General features: G+C 39.8%; 1 long non-coding RNA gene across 2 annotated transcripts in view; it reads right to left on the bottom strand.

The window, feature by feature from the left end:
* The window catches only part of LOC103794118 (uncharacterized), a 124,727-nt gene that overhangs the window by 58,749 nt on the left and 46,939 nt on the right, over positions 1–19,039 (bottom strand). For both annotated transcript variants that reach the window (XR_013519571.1, XR_004745520.3), the window contains exon 4: positions 13,417–13,468. This is a non-coding gene — a long non-coding RNA (uncharacterized LOC103794118). The remainder of the gene's footprint in view (positions 1–13,416; positions 13,469–19,039) is intronic.

Genomic DNA, 19,039 nt, shown 5'->3' with positions numbered 1-19,039 from the left:
TTCCATTTTCAACATGAAATATAATCTAGGCCCATGCTCACCTACCAGCCTTATTTCCTCTTAGCCTATTAGTTGCTAATAGGAAACTTGGTTGACTGTGTGGTCTGTACAACTATAGAAAACTTTAAAGGTGTGTTCTATAATAGAGAGAATCATATTCAGCCATGTAACGAGTGTATAACTTAAGGCAAATAAACTCCCTGAACTGTAGTTTCCTCATCTATGGAATAAACAATATTGCCTTTGCAGAGACCGCATGACAGTGGCTGCATTTGGGGCACTGAACGGTCTTCGGCTAGATTGAAGGAAACTCAGAACATGGTCTGGTCCAAATCAAGAAATGTACAGATTTTGAATATGGTGACTAGGCAAGGGGCACTTTGGACTAATACTCTAGGTTCTCTGGCTTTTCTCTGTAGTGCATTTGGTGTCATTATTGAGAAAACATGAGGTGCAGAAGATGACCTAAACACAGTAGCAGCCGGAACCATGACAGACATGTATAAATGTACAGGTGGTCTTTGAGGGATAGCACGAGGTGGTCTGATAGGGCTAACCCTTACCAGCCTCTATGTACTATATAATAACTGGGAGCAGATGAATGGCTCCTTGCTCCAACCGTCACTCTGAACATTTTGTCAACTCATGAATGGAGGACACTTCAGTAGACATCTAGATCACTTTATAAGTCAAACTGGAGTTATTCTCTCTTCTACCCTGGTTTGAAAAATTGGAGATTTTGGTTTGCTAAGATGAAAATCTTAGATGGTTGACCAAGACTGGCACTTGTTCCAGCCATTAGTGAGTTGAAGCCAAAGCCCTTTGGTGACTTACTGAGTCACATGGTTCTCTTCTCCTTTGGAGAAGATCTTGCATGTATCTGTTCTTCTGCCCATAAACTAGAAATCCACTTACTCCCAGAATTCAGCTTGTGCTTGTCAGTACTATATCACCAAGTCTGTTCATTTAATGATCCAAAACCGTAATGCTGCACTGTATTCCAAACAAAGTGTAAAAACAAAGTTTAAAAAAAAAATGAGATCATGCACCTCAAAGGCTGAACACATTTGACTAGAGCTGCAAACGCAGTAGCTTAATAAAGGCTAAGCCCAGCAGGAACAGACCAATCTGCCTATAAAAGCAACTATATTTCCACATTTGCAAACTCCATCCTTATCTGAGCCCCGAGTCATCCTTCTAGCACCCAGTGCTCTTCTGTACCATGCTGGGCTTAGTTCACACAGTCTCCTCGTTTCCACCACATTCCTGGTTTTCCCGGTTCACCATCGGTCTCTGATCTCCTGATGGTTGGTTGACTCTTTGGTATTTGTTCTCCTTCCTGAGCTGCACTTACTGGAAATCCAAGCAAATATCCCAGTGCTTCCAGAATCAGCCCAGCTCCCTGTACTTGACCCTGAAGTATCTAGTGTTTTGGTCCAAATGAAAATGTATTAATTACTTTGAAGGAATGCTTGGAGTAGCATTAATAAGGTCATGTGACTCTAAAAATGGAGATATCTGCTGCAGTTCCCCAAGAGATGGAAGACTTCCCTTTATGGTAAGTATATTGGATTCTTGGAATAAATAGCTCATTGGAATTTGAGATATTTCAGGTATACCATTCTAACGTTAACAACATCTAACAAATTTAATGCCAGATGAGTCAGGGAGATTAAAAAGCAATTTGATAAAGTAAAAGAGCTTTCTTCTTATCAAAATGAAGTCATCTGTGAGTTATCCTGTTAATATACCCTGCTGATATAAATTCATCAAAATTATTTTTGGGGAAAATAAACAGCCTTACTTGAGACTACATGCTTCTCCAACCTCCCATTTCTCTGCTCCCCTTTTCAGTTACACTGTAAAAGAGCTGTCTGTACACACCCTATCCACTCCCTTCTTTCTCACCCTCTCTCAAATGCCCTTCCATCAAGTTCACATTTTAACAATTTTATCAGAACTGCTCTTGTCAAGGTTTCCAATGACCTCCCTGTTTCCAAATACAAAGGCTGACTGCCAATCCTTGTCACATTTAATCTTTCACTCCCTCCTTGCTTGGAATCCCTGTCTTCACTTGGCTTCCTCATGGCTATTCTCTCTTGTCTCTCCTCTGACTTTGCTGGCCACAAGCCAGTAATCTCTTTTCCTGATTTTTGCTCCTTTCCATCACCCTGAGCATCAGCGTTTAGGCATCTTGTCCTAATTTCCTCCTTTTCTCTGTGTGTAACGTCTCTCCAGGGATCTCACCCACTGTCATGTCTTTAGTGACCTGCACCTGCTGATAACGCCAAAGCTTTAATCTCTCAGCACAAAACTCTTCTACACTCCGAACTTGTTTATTCTGCTGCTTACTTGATACCTCTACCTGGTTGTCTAATAGGCATCAAAAGACTTAAACACAGCCCATATCAGTCTCTCAGTCTTTCCTATATCCACTTTTCAAATATGGTTTCCTTAGTCTTCCCCATCTCTGCAAATGTCAGTTTCATTCCCTCAGCTGCTTGGGTCAACAATTTTGGAAGAATCCTTGATGGCCTTTTTCTTTTCCTCTCTTATTTCACCTTCAATCCATCAGCTATTCCAATAGGATCTATCTTAAATAGAGATTTGGAATTTGAGCCTTCTTTTTTTTGTTTTGTTTTGTTTTGTTTTTTTGAGACGGAGTTTTGCTCTTGTTACCCAGGCTGGAATGCAATGGCGTGATCTTGGCCCACCTCAACCTCTGCCTCCTGGGTTCAGGCAATTTTCCTGTCTCAGCCTCCTGAGTAGCTGGGATTACAGGCACGTGCCACCATGCCCAGCTAATTTTTTGTATTTTTAGTAGAGACAGGGTTTCACCACGTCGGCCAGGATGGTCTTGATCTCTTGACCTCGTGATCCACACACCTCAGCCTCCCAAAGTGCAGGGATTACAGGCGTGAGCCACCGCGCCCGGCCCTTGAGCACTTCTTAACACCAGTACTGTCACTAAGTGACTGGTGTCACCTAACACCAGTATTGCCTTTAAACCAGGCAAGAAAGCCATCAACTTTCTTGCCTGGTTTAAAGCAGTGGCCTCCCATCTGCTCTATATTCTTCTGCCTTTGTCTTCCTGTTGTTTATTCTTATGATAAAATGATCCTTTTTAATGTGAATGTCAAATAGTCTCCGTTCTCAGATCCTCCATTGACTTCCCATGTCCCTCTGAGTCAAAGGGAAGTCTTTATCATGGCCTCTTGCTTCCTCTGACTTCATTTATCTCTACTCTTCCCTTAACTCTCACCATTCTGGTCATACCTCTTTGCTGTTCCTCAAACAAGTCAAGCATATTTCTGCCTCTGATATGAAGGACCTTCAAATTTAATAATGGAAACATGGTTTGATGATAGTAATTGTCTTAGTCCATTCTGTGCCACTATAGCAGAATACCACAAGGATGGGTAATTTTTAAGAAAGAGAAATTTATTTCTCACATTTCTGGAGGCTAGAGAGTCCCAAGGTGGGATCTGGTGATGGCTGCTCTCTGCTTCCCAGATGGTGCAGATTTGATTCATCTAGGACAGAGGAATGCTGGGTCCTCACATGGCAGAATGCATAAGGGCAGTAAGGGACAAACTCACTCACTCCATCAAGCTCCCTTCTAAGGCCACCTAATCCCTTTCTTGCGCCCTCATGACTCAGTCACCTCCCAAAGGCCACAGTTTCTCAATACTGTTGCCTTGGGGACTAAAGTTCAACAGGAATTTTGGAGGGAACAAAGTCACTGAAACCATGGCATAGCATTTGGACTGTGGACCCCTCAAAATCATGCCCTTCTTACATGCAAAATATATCCTTTCTATCCCAATAATCTCCAGATTCTTAACTTGGACCAACGTCAACTCAAAAGCCTAAAATCCAGAAGTTTCGTCTAAATCCTTTATTGATGAGACTCAAGGCATGATTCAACCTGAAGCAAATTTCCCTCCAACTGTGAGCCTGTATAATCAAACAAATTATTTACTTCCATCAAGCTCCCATCAAGACGCACTAGTAGGTCAGGCATAGGATAGATTTTTTCAATTCCAAAAGGGAGACATAAGGAAAATGAGCAGAGTAACAAGTCCCAAGTAAGTCTTAAGCCCAACAGTAAAAGCAATATCCAACTGTAGAATAATTTTCTTTGACTCCATGTCCCACCTCCTGGATACAATGGAGTGGACTTTGCAGCCTCAGGCAGCTCCACCCTCATGGCTTTGCTGGGCACAACCCATGCCTTACCTCTCATGTATTGAAGTCATATGCCTGTGGCTTTCCTGGCCTGGTGCTGCATGCTAGCGGCTCTACAGTTCTAGGGTCTCAGGGGCAGCCCTGTCCCCATGGCTCCACCTGGAATTGCCCTGCTAGGAACTCTCTGTGGTGTTCCCCACTCCATAGTACTTCTGGGCATTGATTGCCCTAGGAGGGGCTCTCTGCAGGGGCTCTACTCCCATGGCAGGTCACTCCTTGGTCCCTGAGGCTTTCTGAATAAAACATCATTCTTTCTGAAAATATTATTTTTGAAATCTAAGTGAAAGAAGCCATGTGTGCTTCCACAGTTCTTTCATTGTGCATACCTGCAAATGGATGGACCAAGTGGATGTGGCCAACGATCACTGCTTGTGCGCTCCTGAGAAGTAGCATGAGCTGCATCTGGGCCTGTTTTTTTTTTTTTTTTTTTTTTTTTTTGAGATGGAGTTTCGCTCCAGGCTGGAGTGCAATGGTGTGATCTCGGCTCACCGCAACCTCCGCCTCCTGGGTTCAGGCACCTGGGCCTGTCTGAGTCACAGCTAGTCAGAGCTTCACTAGAATGTGGGAAGCAGAGACCTGATGGGGTCCTTAGCAGCACATGGGTCCCCTTGGTCCCTCCAGAGCCCTGGAATAGTTCTCTGGACCTGTGATGGGAGAGGCAGCCTTTGAAGACCCCTGAAATGCTTTCAGGGTAATTCTCCCATTGTCTTGATGACTAGTCCCTGGCTTCCTTGGATCCATGCTAATCTTATCAAACAGTCACTTGGCAACATCCTTGGTTTTCTCTCCTGAACATACTCTTGGTTTGTTACAAGGCTAGAATGATAATTTTGTTCTGCTTCCCTTTCAATTCTAAATTCTGTCTTTAAATCTTTCTCTTTTCTCATGTATCACCATAAGCAGCTAAGAGGAGCCATACAGCATTCTGAACACTCTCATCAAGCCCTAGGACATGGACATAATTCAGCCAACTTCTTTATAACAAGGATTGCCTGTTTTCCAGTTTCCAATACCTTGTTTCTTGTTTCTAAGACCTCATCAGAATGGCCCTTCCAGTCCATATTTTTGTTGACATTCTGTTCATAACCACTTAAGTAATTTCCAAGAACGAAGTTCTTCCAACAGCTCTCCTCTTCTGAACCCTCACTAGCATTGCCTTTAATGCCCCATTCTTTGCAGCATAGGCTTTTTCCAGCACTTACTTCAAAAATGTTCCAGTTTCTACTCATTACCCAGTTCTAAAGCTACTTTCGCATTCTTAGGTTGTGAAATAAACGTTGATTGCCTTATATTAGGTTGTTGCAAAGGTAATTGTGGTTTTGGCTATTACTTTTATGGCCAAAACCACAATTACCTTTGCAACAACCTAATACAAGGCAGAGTGTGGGCAATCATTATTGCACTTCACAAGCAGTGAAAATTAATTCCCCCTTTATAATCCTGAGGGCTCAGACATACTCTCAGGGGCATAACAGCTCAAGCTGTATCCAGTGCTTCCCAGGATAACTGTTACGCATAGGCAGGCATATGGCTCTACATAGGTTATCTCCTGGGCCACCAACTGCACCCTAGACAAAAGCCATGTGATACAGTTTGGCTGTGTCCCCACCCAAATCTCAATTTCCATTATGCCTCTCAGAATTCCCATGTGTCATGGGAGGAACCCAAGAGGAGGTAATCAAATCAGGGGGGCTGGTCTTTCCCCTGCTAGTCTCATGATTGTGAATAAGTCTTATGAGATCTGATGGTTTTATCAGGGGGTTCCACTTTGGCTTCTTCTTCATTTTCTCTTGCCGCCACTATGTAAGAAGTGCCTTTTGCCTCCCACCATCATTTGGAGGCCTCCCCAGCCATATGGAATTTTAAGTCCAATTAAACCTCGTTTTCTTCCCAGTCTCAGGTATGTCTTTATCAGCAATGTCAAAAGAGACTAACGCAATCTGTCATCTGCAATGAGACTCAGGAAAAAAATACAAAGGCAGTGTAAATGACCACCATCAGATGTTGGTGCATGAGGCCCCGTTTCTCCACAAACCTTGGAAGTTCTCATTCCCACGTGGCTCATTGAGTGAGGCAGTGATGCTGTAACACTGCTATCACTGGAGCTTTTTAGCATGGGCATGGTTTCAACAGAGATTTGAGGTGTTGCCAAAAAATAAAAAAATAAATTAGAAGAGAGAATCCTGACAAGTAAAATACTCCAGAATGGCATTAATTCAATCAGTAGATTTTTAAATAGGAATGGAAATTGATAGAATATGGCCAGAAAAACAAAGGCAGTGCTATTCAGTTGACAAATTAAGTAATCGTTCCTCTCCATGCTATTATGTTGACAAGGGTAAGTTCTTAATAAATAATGAGGAGGATATGCCCATAGGAAAAGGTGTGAAAACATATTATCTTCAGAACAAGCAACAGGGCCTGAGTGATTTCTGTCAAAATTATCTTCAGATTAACTACTTGCCTCAGGTACAGACACACACACACACACACACACACACACACACACACACACACACAGAGATATACTCCAGAGTACCTGTATTACATACAGGCCCTTGGGCTTTGAAGATCAGAGGTACATTAGCTTACTTCAGATGATGGGGATTTAATGAAGGCTACTTGGTTTAAAAATGGAAGAAGATATCAAAAATTAAACTTAAGATTTCTTTCTACAGAAACTCACTCCCTCGGGGACCAAAGTTAGAAGTCTTTGACCTCTTTTTATCCTTAAACACCATTTCTAAGCACACATTCTCGTCAAATTTCCTCATATTGTCATGATTTCTTAACTAACCTTCCAAGCTCTAGTCTTATAAGTTCTGATCCATAATGTGTGACTTCACTAGATTGCTATTTCTAATGTATTGCCTTGATAATTAATTCAAAAGATTTCCAAGTGCTTCTTGATCTTGACATTGAAGGTACAATAATGAACAAGACAAACTCTCTGCATTTAAGAAAATCCCTGTGTAGTGGGTAGGAGAAATGTGCCAGTAATAATTACAATGAAATGTACTATAAATAGAGGTAATAATAAATACTCTGAAATGTTTGAGTCTATACTAAGGGTTAGCACACTCTTATTTAAAATTTTCAAGACAAATATGAAGTAAATATTACCAGTCTAAAATAAAGCATTATTTGTATAGTTAATATGTTATCATACAGATAAGGAAACTAAATCACAAAGGGCTTTAGTAATGTAACAACTATTTTGCAAAACTGGAATGGAACTTCAGACTCTCTAATATTGAGAATGGGACTATAACCACAATGCTGTAATGTTTCTCACTCATAAAGTGCTCATGTGTCTACATGAAAGACACCTGACATTGGAGCTGTTACTCATCTACATAGGACTCCAAGTGCCTCATCAGGTCATATGCCCCGGCATGTGGCATCTCTCACTGATTTTGGAATTCTGAAGATGTACTTAGGTGGAGCAGGGACCATTTTTTTTCCTCCAAGCCCCTTCATTATGCCCAGGCATTTGTGAGGAGAGAAGACTTTCCAGGCTCATGCATCAGACTTGAGTGCTTCTCTTTGTAAACCTGGAATCCAAGTCACTCATCCATTTACATTAATTATGAAGTTCATGATAGAATCAGAAAGAAAGGGGTTTGACTTTTATTTCACTATCCATGATGCACACCATAACTGTGAAAATATCAAAACTCCATAATTTATGTACGTAAGGAAGAAGTTGTAAGACTGAGTCTCAGGAGAAGGGAAGCTTAGTATTCTGTCCGTGTGTGTGTGTGTGTGTGTGTGTGTGTGTGTTTATGAAGTTAAAAAAACAAAAATTATTTCCACCAGTTTCTGACAATCGGCTGAGTTGATGCAGACCATGACCTCTAATAGGCAACCAAACTGCTAGATAAAAATACAGTAACAGCAACATTTAAAATCTAAGCCAAACAGAAAGAAAGGGAAATCTTTAGGTGCCAGAAACAGAGAGGGAACTCAGAGGTGGAAGTGTGAAATGGAACTGATGTAGACAGAGGTAGACCAAGAATGTTGGTGGTGCGCATATCAATGTGAAATTAAACTGTTACAGGCGGTGGGTGATTGTAGGGGTGTATCAGCCTAGATAAAGGGCCTAGAGCAAATGCTGGAGTTAACGGCCACCAGAAGATGTTCAGTTAGCCATGGGTTCATATAGAGCAGTGAGTGGAAACAGAGAACTCTATGTTAAGCCTAGACTGCCAAAAGGACCCCGTGTTAGTGAAAACAGACTAGAGAACTCTGCCTATCTGTAACTCTATTTGTCTTCTGCCTCAGCTCTGGAGGGGAGTGTTTGAGGGAGAAGCATAATTTCCCACAAGAAATCAAAACTCCTAATCTTTGTGACATGCAGGTGAAGGGTGTAGATTTACAAACTCATGTTGTGCAGAGACCCTAAACCAAGAAATTAATATTAAAAAGAAAGAAAGTAACCCATAGTAACAACATAAAAAAAAGGCCGATTTGGAAAAAAAGAAAAAATAGATCAAACTTATAGAAGTGGAAAACAATCGCTACTGAAATTACCACAGAAGATGGCTGAATAGGAACAGCTCCAGGGTGCAGTTCTTAGCAAGAACAATGCAGAGTGTGAGTGCCCACCACATTTCCAAACAAATTTTCACTGCCTACAGACCGGGAGATTCCCGGGAAAAGCGCCATGAGTTTTCAGCACGGCAGTTTCAGATGGTGCCGGGATGGTGCACAGAAATTCACACAAATATGGTGGCCATTTCAACTGGCGCCTGGAATGCTGGGGAGATAGAGCTACCTATTCAACTAAAACGGAGATGTCAGAGACAGGGAGCCAGGTGATCTTGCACGGCAGGTATCACCCCCACAAAACAAGCAATCTGAAACACTCTGGATTGAGAGTTTCACAGGAAGCGCAGCTGGACCCAGGACAGTCCAGCTCAGTGGGGGAAAGGGTGACCACCACTACCAAGGCAGTTGACACAGAAGCTGGGCCAAGCCTGTGGCAGCTCAGCAACACCTCTGCTGGCAGACTGTGACTAGTCTACTCCATGCAGGGCAGAGCACCTATGAAAAAAGGCAGCAGGATGACAGGAACTTATAAATAAAGCCAACCTTCCTAGAACAGAGCACCTGGAAAAAGAGGCAGTTATGAATTCCACTTCAGCAGACTTAAAAGTACCTGCCTAGCAGCTCTGCATGAAACAATGGAGCGCCCAGCATAGCACTTGAGCTCCTATAAGGGACAGACTGTCTCCTTAAGCAGGTCTCCAATCCCCGTATACCCAAAGAGACACCTCCCCAAGAAGAGCTCAGGCTGACATCTGGCAGATACCCTTCTGGAACAAAGATAACAGAAGAAGAAACCAGCAGCAACCCTTACTGTTCTACAGACCCCGCGGGTGATCCCCAGGCAAGAGAGTCTGGACTGAACCTCTAGCAGTCTGGCAGCAGAGGGGCCTGACAGTTAGAAGGAAAACTAAGAAACAGAAAGAAATAACGTCATCAACAATAAGAAGGACATCCACTTAGGGACCCCATCTGAAAGTCACCAACTACAAAGATGACAGGTAGATAAAGCCACTAAGATGGGAAGAGACCAGCACAAAAAGGAAGAAAACGCCAAAAACCATAACGCCTCTCCTTCTCAAAAGGATCAAAACTCCTCACCAGCTAGGGATCAAAGACGGATGGAGAATGAATCTGATGAATTGACAAAAACAGGCTGCAGAAGGTGGGTAATAACAAACCTCTCAGAGCTAAAACAACATGTGCTAACCCAATGCAAAGAAATTAAGAACCTAGAAAAATGATTAGATGAGATGCTAACTAGAATAAACAGCTTAGAGAAGAATATCTCTAAGGGGAATTTTGCAGTCTTTGCATTTGCAGGAGCCATAACAATAATGTACGAAGTACATAGGGGTATGGGGGTATAATAAAAAAACAGAAGCCCTGGAGGCAAGGCCACACACCTACAACAAGCAGTGGGGAAAGGATTCCCTGTTTAATAAATGGTGTTGAGAAAACTTGCTAGCAGTGTGCAGAAAGCAGATACTGGACCCCTTCCTGACACTTTACACTAAAATTAACTCCAGATGGATTAAAGACTTAAACATAAGACCTAACACCATAAAAACCATAGAAGAAAACCTAGGCAATACCATTCAGGACATAGGAGTAGGCAAGGACTTCATGACCAAAACACCAAAAGCATTGGCAACAAAAACCAAAATAGACAAATGGGACATAATTAAACTCCAGAGCTTCTGTACATACACAAAAGAAACAATCATTACAGTGAACTGGCAACCAACAGAATGGGAAAAAAATTTTGCCATCTACCCATCTGACACAGGGCTAATATCTAGAATCACAAAGAGCTAAAACAGATTTACAAGAAAAAAACAAACCCATCCAAAAGTGGAAGGATATGAACAGACACTTTTCAAAAGAAGACATACATGAGGCCAACAAACATATGAAAAATGCTTATCATCACTGATTATTAGAGAAATGCAAATCAAAACCACATTGAGATACCACCTCACACCAGTTAGAATGGTGATCATTAAAATATCTGGTGACAACAGATGCTGGAGAGGATATGGAGAAATAGGAACACTTTTACACGTTGGTGGGAGTGTAAACTAGTTCAACCATTGTGGAAGACAGTGTAGAGCTTTCTCAAGGACCTAGAAATAGAAATTCCATTTGACCCAGCAATCCCATTACTGGGTATAAACCCAAAGGATTATAAATCGTTCTATTATAAAGACACATGCACACATATATTCATAGTGGCACTGTTTACAATAACAAAGACCTGGAACCAACCCAAATTCCCACTGATGGTAGACTGGACAAGGAAAATGTGGCACATGTATACCACAGAATACTATGCAGCCATAAAAATGAGTTTGTGTCCTTTTTAGGTATGTGGATGAATCTGGAAACCATAATTCTCAGCAAACTAACACAAGAACAGAAAATCAAACATGGCATGTTCTCACTCATAGGCGGGTGTTGAACAATGAGAACACGTGGACACAGGGAGGGGAGCATCACACGCTGGGGTCTGTTGGGGTGGGTAAGGGAGGGACAGTGGGGGGATGGGGAGGTCGGGGAGGGATAACATGGGGAGAAATGCCAGATGTAGGTGATGGGGATGGAGGCAGCAAACCATATTGCCATGTGTGTACCTATGCAACAATCCTGCATGATCTGCACATGTACCCCAGAACCTAAAGAACAATTAAAAAGAAAGAAAGAAAAATGTCTATGTTCTATCAGCTATTGGTGAAAGTTTACTAAAATCATTAATTGTTAAAAAAAAATTACCGCAACATATTTTCAGCTTCATTGAGGTATAAGTGACAAAAATGTATATATTTAAGGTAGAGTCATATATCTGCATCTATCTGTACATAGATCTTCCTAGTTTTGTTGAAAGTCCTGTGTTCTGAGAACCTCATCAGTCCTGAGAAAACTGTGACACTTGGTCACAATGTACTGAGATATGCATATTTTTTGCATGTTAACATCTGAAAGACTGTAGTACTTCACACAATCTAGGGTGCTTCACAAAAGCTGCTGGCCAGACAGCATCACCACATGTCATTTCCTCTACTTGGGTCAAGTTGGTCATAGATGCATACATGCTTGACACTTAAAATATATTTTAAAAAATTCACTATGATTTCATATTGAAACAAAAAAATCATGTATCTATAATAAATAGAGACAGTGGCAGGGTGAAAATAATATATAATGAAGCAAGTAGTCCTCATTGAAGGAATGACTGCAATTCCTTTCTTTTCCATTCAAATAAATGAGTGATTTACACCTAGTGCCTTCATGCAAAACAAACACAAACAAACAAAAAAACAGTAATTTTCATTAAAGAAGAGATGTTTGATTAAGACATTAAAGATAAAACTCTAAAACTTGAATGAATGCAGAGTTGCTTCTTACAGGTGAGCAAAGAAAGTGGTTTCTAGTGCTGGAATCTACTCCTGGTGAAGATGCTGTAAACATTATTGAAACGACAACCACGGATATGGAATGCTACATAGATTTAGTTTACAGAGTAGCAGCAGGGTTCGAGAAGAATGACTCCGATTTTGAATGAAGTTCTACTGTGGGTAAAATGCTACCAAACAGCGTCTCATGCTACAGAAAAATCTTTCATGGAAAAGAATGAATGAATGAGTACTGCAAATTCCGTTGTTGTCTTTGTAAGGCCAGTTGCCTCACCCGGAGTTAGACGGACACGCCCATCCCCGCTTGTGCATGATAACTGCGTTATTATTCTGAGCACATTACTCAGCATCTGGCTTCTCCACGTGAATTCTCCACACTTACCTCTGCTATTGCACCCAGATCTACATTCAGCACCAAACTAAGCGCTCAACCCCCCAGCCCAAGGCCAAAAACACCTCGCCAAAACTTGCTACGCTTTGTTTCCCCAGTAACCAATCACTTCCCTAGCCAGCCCACCTACCAGTAGTCCTGCCCACCTACCAATGGCAACTCACCACATAGATGCCCTGTCTCCCTATAACCAATGAAATCGCCTATGCTTTGTTTCCCCAATAACCAATCACATCCCCAGCCAGCCCACCCACCAGTAGTCCCACCTACCTACCAATGGCAGCTCACCACAGCCACGCCCTGTCTCCCTATAACCAATTAAATCGCCTATGCTTTGTTTCCCCAATAACCAATCAATCGCCTCCACTCCCCATAAAACCCCACGCCCTGAGAAGTCAAGGGCGACTTCTCTGGCCCTTTCGCAGACCACAGAACTTTGCCTCGGAGCTGAATAAATTGGCTTTTCATTTTCTCACACTGGCCTCAGTTTCCTCATTTTAACTCGGTAATAGACCTTACAGTCTTATTTTAAGAAATTGCCACATGCTCTCCAACCTTCAGCCACCACCACGACCCTTACCATTGTTCAGTCATTAACATCAAGGCAAAGCCTTCCACCAGAAAAAGATTCATCTCGCCAAAAGCTAAGATGATTGTTAGCATTTTTTTAGCAAGGAAGCATTTTTAAATTATTTTTTTGTTTTAAAGACACAATGTTATAGCACACTTCATGAACTACAGTATAGTATAAATATAACTTTTATATTTTCTAAGAAACCCAAAAATTTGTGTGATTTGGTTGATGGTGATACTTACTTTATTGTAGTGGTCTGCAATTAACTCTGCAATCTCTGAAGCGTGCCTATATCTGGAAAAATAATGGAAATACAAGTGTCTGATAAACATTTTAGAAGATGTATAATTTTATTAATCATCAGGCAAATGAAATTAAATTCACAATAAGATACAATTACACACCAGCCAGATAGCTAAAAATGAAAAGGCCCTAAAATACCAACTGATGGTAGTATGCTTAAAAGAGTGGAAGTCTCATGAATTGCTGATGGGAGAGTAATTTGTTATAAGTATTTTGGAAACTATTTAGCATTATCTAATGCAGTTGAATATATATGTAGTGTATATGTGTGTGTGCATATATGTGTGTATAAAATGACATAAAAATTAAAAAGATATTAGCATATAATGGTCAAGAGAATATAGCATGAAATATTTATTGCAACACTGTATAAAATAAAAGCCTTAAAATATCAAAAGTCAGCAATGGTAGACTGGACAAATACACAGTAAACATACACAGTAAGATAATAGCCATAAAAATCAGTATTCTACAACCACCTTGGATGAATATCCAAAATACAATATTAAACAAGAGAAGCAAGTCAGGAATGCAAACAGTTTGATTACATATATATATATATATATTTTTTTTTTTTTTTTTTTTGAGCCAGAGTTTCGTTCTTGTTACCCAGGCGGGAGTGCAATGGCACGATCTCGGCTCACCACAACCTCCGCCTCTTAGGTTCAGGCAATTCTCCTGCCTCAGCCTCCCAAGTATCTGGGACTACAGGTGTGCACCACCATGCCCAGCTAATTTTTGTATTTTTAGTAGAGATGGTGTTTCACCTTGTTGACCAGGATGGTCTCGATCTCTTGACCTCGTGATCCACCCACCTCGGCCTCTCAAAGTGCTGGGATTATAGACATGATTTGATTATATTTTTACAAATGATAAGGAGAGGCAACAATAAGGGCAATATGTTGCTTAGAGACATAAGCATTAAAAAACAAGAAAGAATGTCATCTAGTGATGTGTGCAGAGAGCTAAGATCAGAGAGGAATACACATCATAACGTTCTCCTTTAGACACTGGTTTATGGGCATTTGGGTGTTTTTGTTAATTCTTTACACTATTTAAATATATTACACATTCTCTTTTTATTGTGCCATACATTTCATAATGTATGATGCATTATATAGTATATCTTTATAATACGTAATATATTTTTGATATATTACTAAATATAAAACCTGAATCTATAAAATTCTGGAAGTGAAGAAGAAAAGCTTTGTAGTTTTGTATTATGCAAAGACTTCTTAGCTATAACACCAAAAGCAGGATCCATAAAATAAAAATATCAGGCCGGGCGCAGTGGCTCAAGCCTGTAATCCCAGCACTTTGGGAGGCTGAGGTGGGTGGATCACAAGGTCAAAAGATTGAGACCATCCTGGTCAACATGGTGAAACCCCGTCTCTACTAAAAATACAAAAAATTAGCTGGGCATGGTGGCGCGTGCCTGTAATCCCAGCTACTCGGGAGGCTGAGGCAGGAGAATTGCCTGAACCCAGGAGGCGGAGGTTGCAGTGAGCTGAGATTCACGCCATTGCACTCCAGCCTGGGTAACAAGAGCGAAACTCTGTCTCAAAAAAAAAAAAAAAAAAAAAAATCAGTAAATTAGATATTATCAAAATTTGAAACATGGTTTTCTAAATACAATGTAAAGAAGAAAGGATAAGTCACATAATGGGAGAAAAGATTTAGAAAGCAAATATCTGATAAAAGATTTATATCCACAATACATGAAAACTCCCAATGCTCAAGAATAAGAAAAAAAAAAACTAATAAAAAGTAGACAAAACATTTGAACACACACACTTCACCAAACAAGCTAGACAGATGGTTAAAAAGATGCTGAACATTATTCATTAGTGAAATGCAAATTTCATTCTTATGAGATATTATAAGACATCTATGAAAATAGCTATATTTAAAATGTTGAAATAAAGTGTTGGCAAGAATGTGGAAGAACTGGAACTCTCACACACTGGTGGTCAAAATGCAAATTGTTAATAAAGCTAGTTGGAAAAGCAATTGTACAAGTTTATAAAAAGTTAAAAGTATGCCTTTGACGTGATTTAGCCATTTCACTCCTAGATGTTTACTCAAGAGAAATGGCACTGTATGTCCATAGAAAAACTTGTACACAAATGTTGACAGCAGCACTATTAATAATAGTCTAAAATTGTAAGTAGTCCAAATGTTCATCAATAGGTTTATGGTTTAAAAAATTATTACATATCCCTCTAATGAAATGTTACTCTGCAACAAAAAGAAATGAACCACTGATCTACACAACAACATGAATGACTCGAAAAGATTCTTCTGAGTGAACAAAGCCAGACAAAAAAGGGAGACACACTGTACAATTCCACGTCTATAAAATTCCAGGAACTATAAACTGATGTATAGTGACAGAAAGCAGATGACTGATTGCTGGAAACTGGGGACAGGAATGATCATTTCACAATACTTAATATGTAATATTTACACATTAATATTGCAATTTATTGTATGTTAATTATATCTTCATAAAGCTGTTAAAAATTATGAGATGCAGTTTAAATTAGATAGATCTGCATTTATATCCTCCAATGCATATGTTAGAGAAGAAAATAATTAAAATTAATGAACTCATTTTAACTCAAAAAATAAAAAAGAATTACCGTATAATATGGTTTGGCTCTGTCCCTACCCAAATCTCATCTTGAATTCCCATGTGTTGTGGAAGTGACCCTGTGGCAGGCCATCAGATTGTGGGGGCAGGTCCTTCCTGTGCTGTTCTCATGATAGTGAATAAGCCTCACAAGAGCTGATGGTTTTATAATGGGGAGTTTCCCTTCACAAGCTCTTTTTGTCTGCTGACCTCTGAGTAAGACATGCATTGCTCCTCCTTGCCTTGCACCATGATTGTGAGGCCTCCCTGCCATATGGAAGTATAAGTCCTATAAACCTTTTTCCTGTATAAATTACCCAGTCTTGGGTATGTTTTTATCAGCAACAAGAAAACAAACTAATACACAGAATAAATTGAAAGAGAGTAAAAGGAAGAAAGTAATAAATAAGAGCAAATTTTAATGAGATATAAAACAGAAGAACATAGAAAAAAAATCAACATAACCAATATCTTAGTTCTGAAAAATCTGATATGACTAATCTATACACAGATAAAAACAATGAAGATAATGAGGACGGTAGAAGCAGTACAGCTAATAGAAAATATTTAAACATATGAGAGATTACCATGACTAATTTTATGCCAACAGATGTGAAAACTTGGATAAAATTATTAAGTTTCTAAGAAAGTATTAATTTATAGAAGTTTCCTAAGAAGAAATTGAAAATGCAAATAAGCTTATATTCATTTATGAAACTTGAATCAATAGCCACAATACACCCACAAAACGTTACCACATCCAAATAGTATTACTGAAGAGCTTACGAAAATTTGTTTACAAATTTCCATGTATAAATTATTTCATAAAATAGAAAAAGGAATTTTTCAGAACTTTTTATTAATGCTATGGTAACTTTAAATCCCAAAATTTGACCAAAGACGGCATATGAAAAGAAAATTTATAGTTTAATAGTACATAGAGATAAAAATCTTAAAATTAAATATTGGTCAATTGCATCCAAACAGTCTAAGTAAAATCTATCATAAAATATGTAGATTTTATTTTAGAAATATAACAATTCTTCATTAATATAATTTTAATTCCAATAACCATACAAAAATGAATAATCTAAGTGAAGATCAGAAGAATGTAAAAGTATCCAACAAGCAGATATTAGTTCACACAAATACAATGGGCAACAATCAAAATGTCTCAGAAGATGAAGTATTAGAGGAGATATGGAAACATGGCAATTCTCATATACTGATTGGGGACTGGAGTGGGGAGGGGTTCGGGGGTTGGGGATAATGAAACAATTGGAAGAGCAATTTTGCATTAAATAGTAACTCCATAGATACTCATACCTTTTGTCCAGGAATTTTATTTCTATGTCTATTTCCCGAAGATCCCCCTCCTGCTACCCGGTGTGATGTCTATGTGACCTAGCTGAATTCTACCCCATGCTAACTGCATATCTTTAAGAAATAGGAACCAGATAAAGTGGTTCGTGCCTGTAATCCCAGTACTTTGAGAGGCAACGCAGACGGATCACCTGAGGTGGGGAGTTTGAGACCAGCCTGACCAACATGGAGAAATTCCCTCTCTACAAAAAAAAAAAAAAAAAAAGGTACCTGGGCATAATGGTGCATGCCTGTTATCCCAGCTACTCAGGAGGCTGAGACAGGAGAATTGCTTGAACCCAGGAGGCAGAGGTTGTGGTGAGCCAAGATTGTGCCATTACACTCCAGCCTGGGCAACAAGAGTGAAACTCCATAAAGAAAGAGAGAAAGAGAAGGGGGGGGGAGGGGAAGGAGAGAGGGAGGAGGAGGGGGAGGAGAAGGGGGAGGGGGAGGGGAAGGGGGAGGGGGATGGGGAGGGGGGAGGGGAAGGGGAGGGAGACATGGAGGGAGGGAGAGGGAAGGGAAAGAAGGAAGAAAGGAAGACGCCTGTGATAAAGAGTTCTATTGGTAATCAGACCACCTGAAACTGGTTAGAATCATGATAGCTAATGAAAGGACAACTTCAAAAATAGCTCAGGTTTCATTATAATCTCTTTTCCATGTTAAATGACACTCCCACTAATGCCATGACAGTTGACAATCACCATGACAATGACCAGAAGAAGACTTAAAGGACAAAAGGAAGGTGGCACTCCAGTGCACCAGTCATTTCTGGAAAAGACATGAATATACCTGCCCTCATTTTTAATGGCTGATCCCTTCATCAGAGAGAATCTATATTTTGGTCCCCTGACTCCTCACTTTCGAGAAGTTGATTTGTGAGGCAGGCTCCTGCCTTTCAGTTCCATAGTGGTGGAATCAAGTCCTCACTGGTTGATGTTCCCTTTCTGCGTTGTCTATTGGCTTTGTGACACCAAACAGGGAAATAGCCCATCTTTTGGGGAACCAGATTTGATGATAAAATTTTGCAGGTGTCAGACATATGACCAAGTATTTCTCTGTTTCTTTATACTTCTATATATTTTCCAGTACAAGTCTATTAAAGTAGCATACTACATTAACGTATCACATTAACATTTAAAAAACAAAATTTATGATTATATAGATTCCAAAAAATTTTTTTGAAAAATTCAGTATCGATATATAATTAAAATAAAGCAAAATATGAAGTCCATCTAGCTAACTGGGAATAAAAGGAAACCTTTTTAGTTTGCTAGAGGGTATTTGCCAAAAATCTGCGGTACATGTAATATTTAATAGTGAAATGCTGGAAGTTCTTTAAAGCTAAGCCAAAAATAAGACAAAGATACTTGTCACCATTTCTATTCCATTTATTTTTCTAAGTTTTAGCTAGTACAGATCTAAAAACAAAGAATGTAGAACAGAAGAGAATTTTTATTTTACTAAAAATAGAATTCAGAACACAGTTAATATGGAAATAGCAAAAGCTCCAACATTGCTCTAATGAATACCATAGAAAAATCAATATAAAATAGCAACAAAAG

This window comes from Callithrix jacchus, chromosome 7 (genome assembly GCF_049354715.1).
Source record: "Callithrix jacchus isolate 240 chromosome 7, calJac240_pri, whole genome shotgun sequence".
NCBI lineage: Eukaryota > Metazoa > Chordata > Mammalia > Primates > Cebidae > Callithrix > Callithrix jacchus.
The sequence above is the reverse complement of the archived record's forward strand: the minus strand, read 5'-3'. Positions and strand labels throughout refer to the sequence as shown.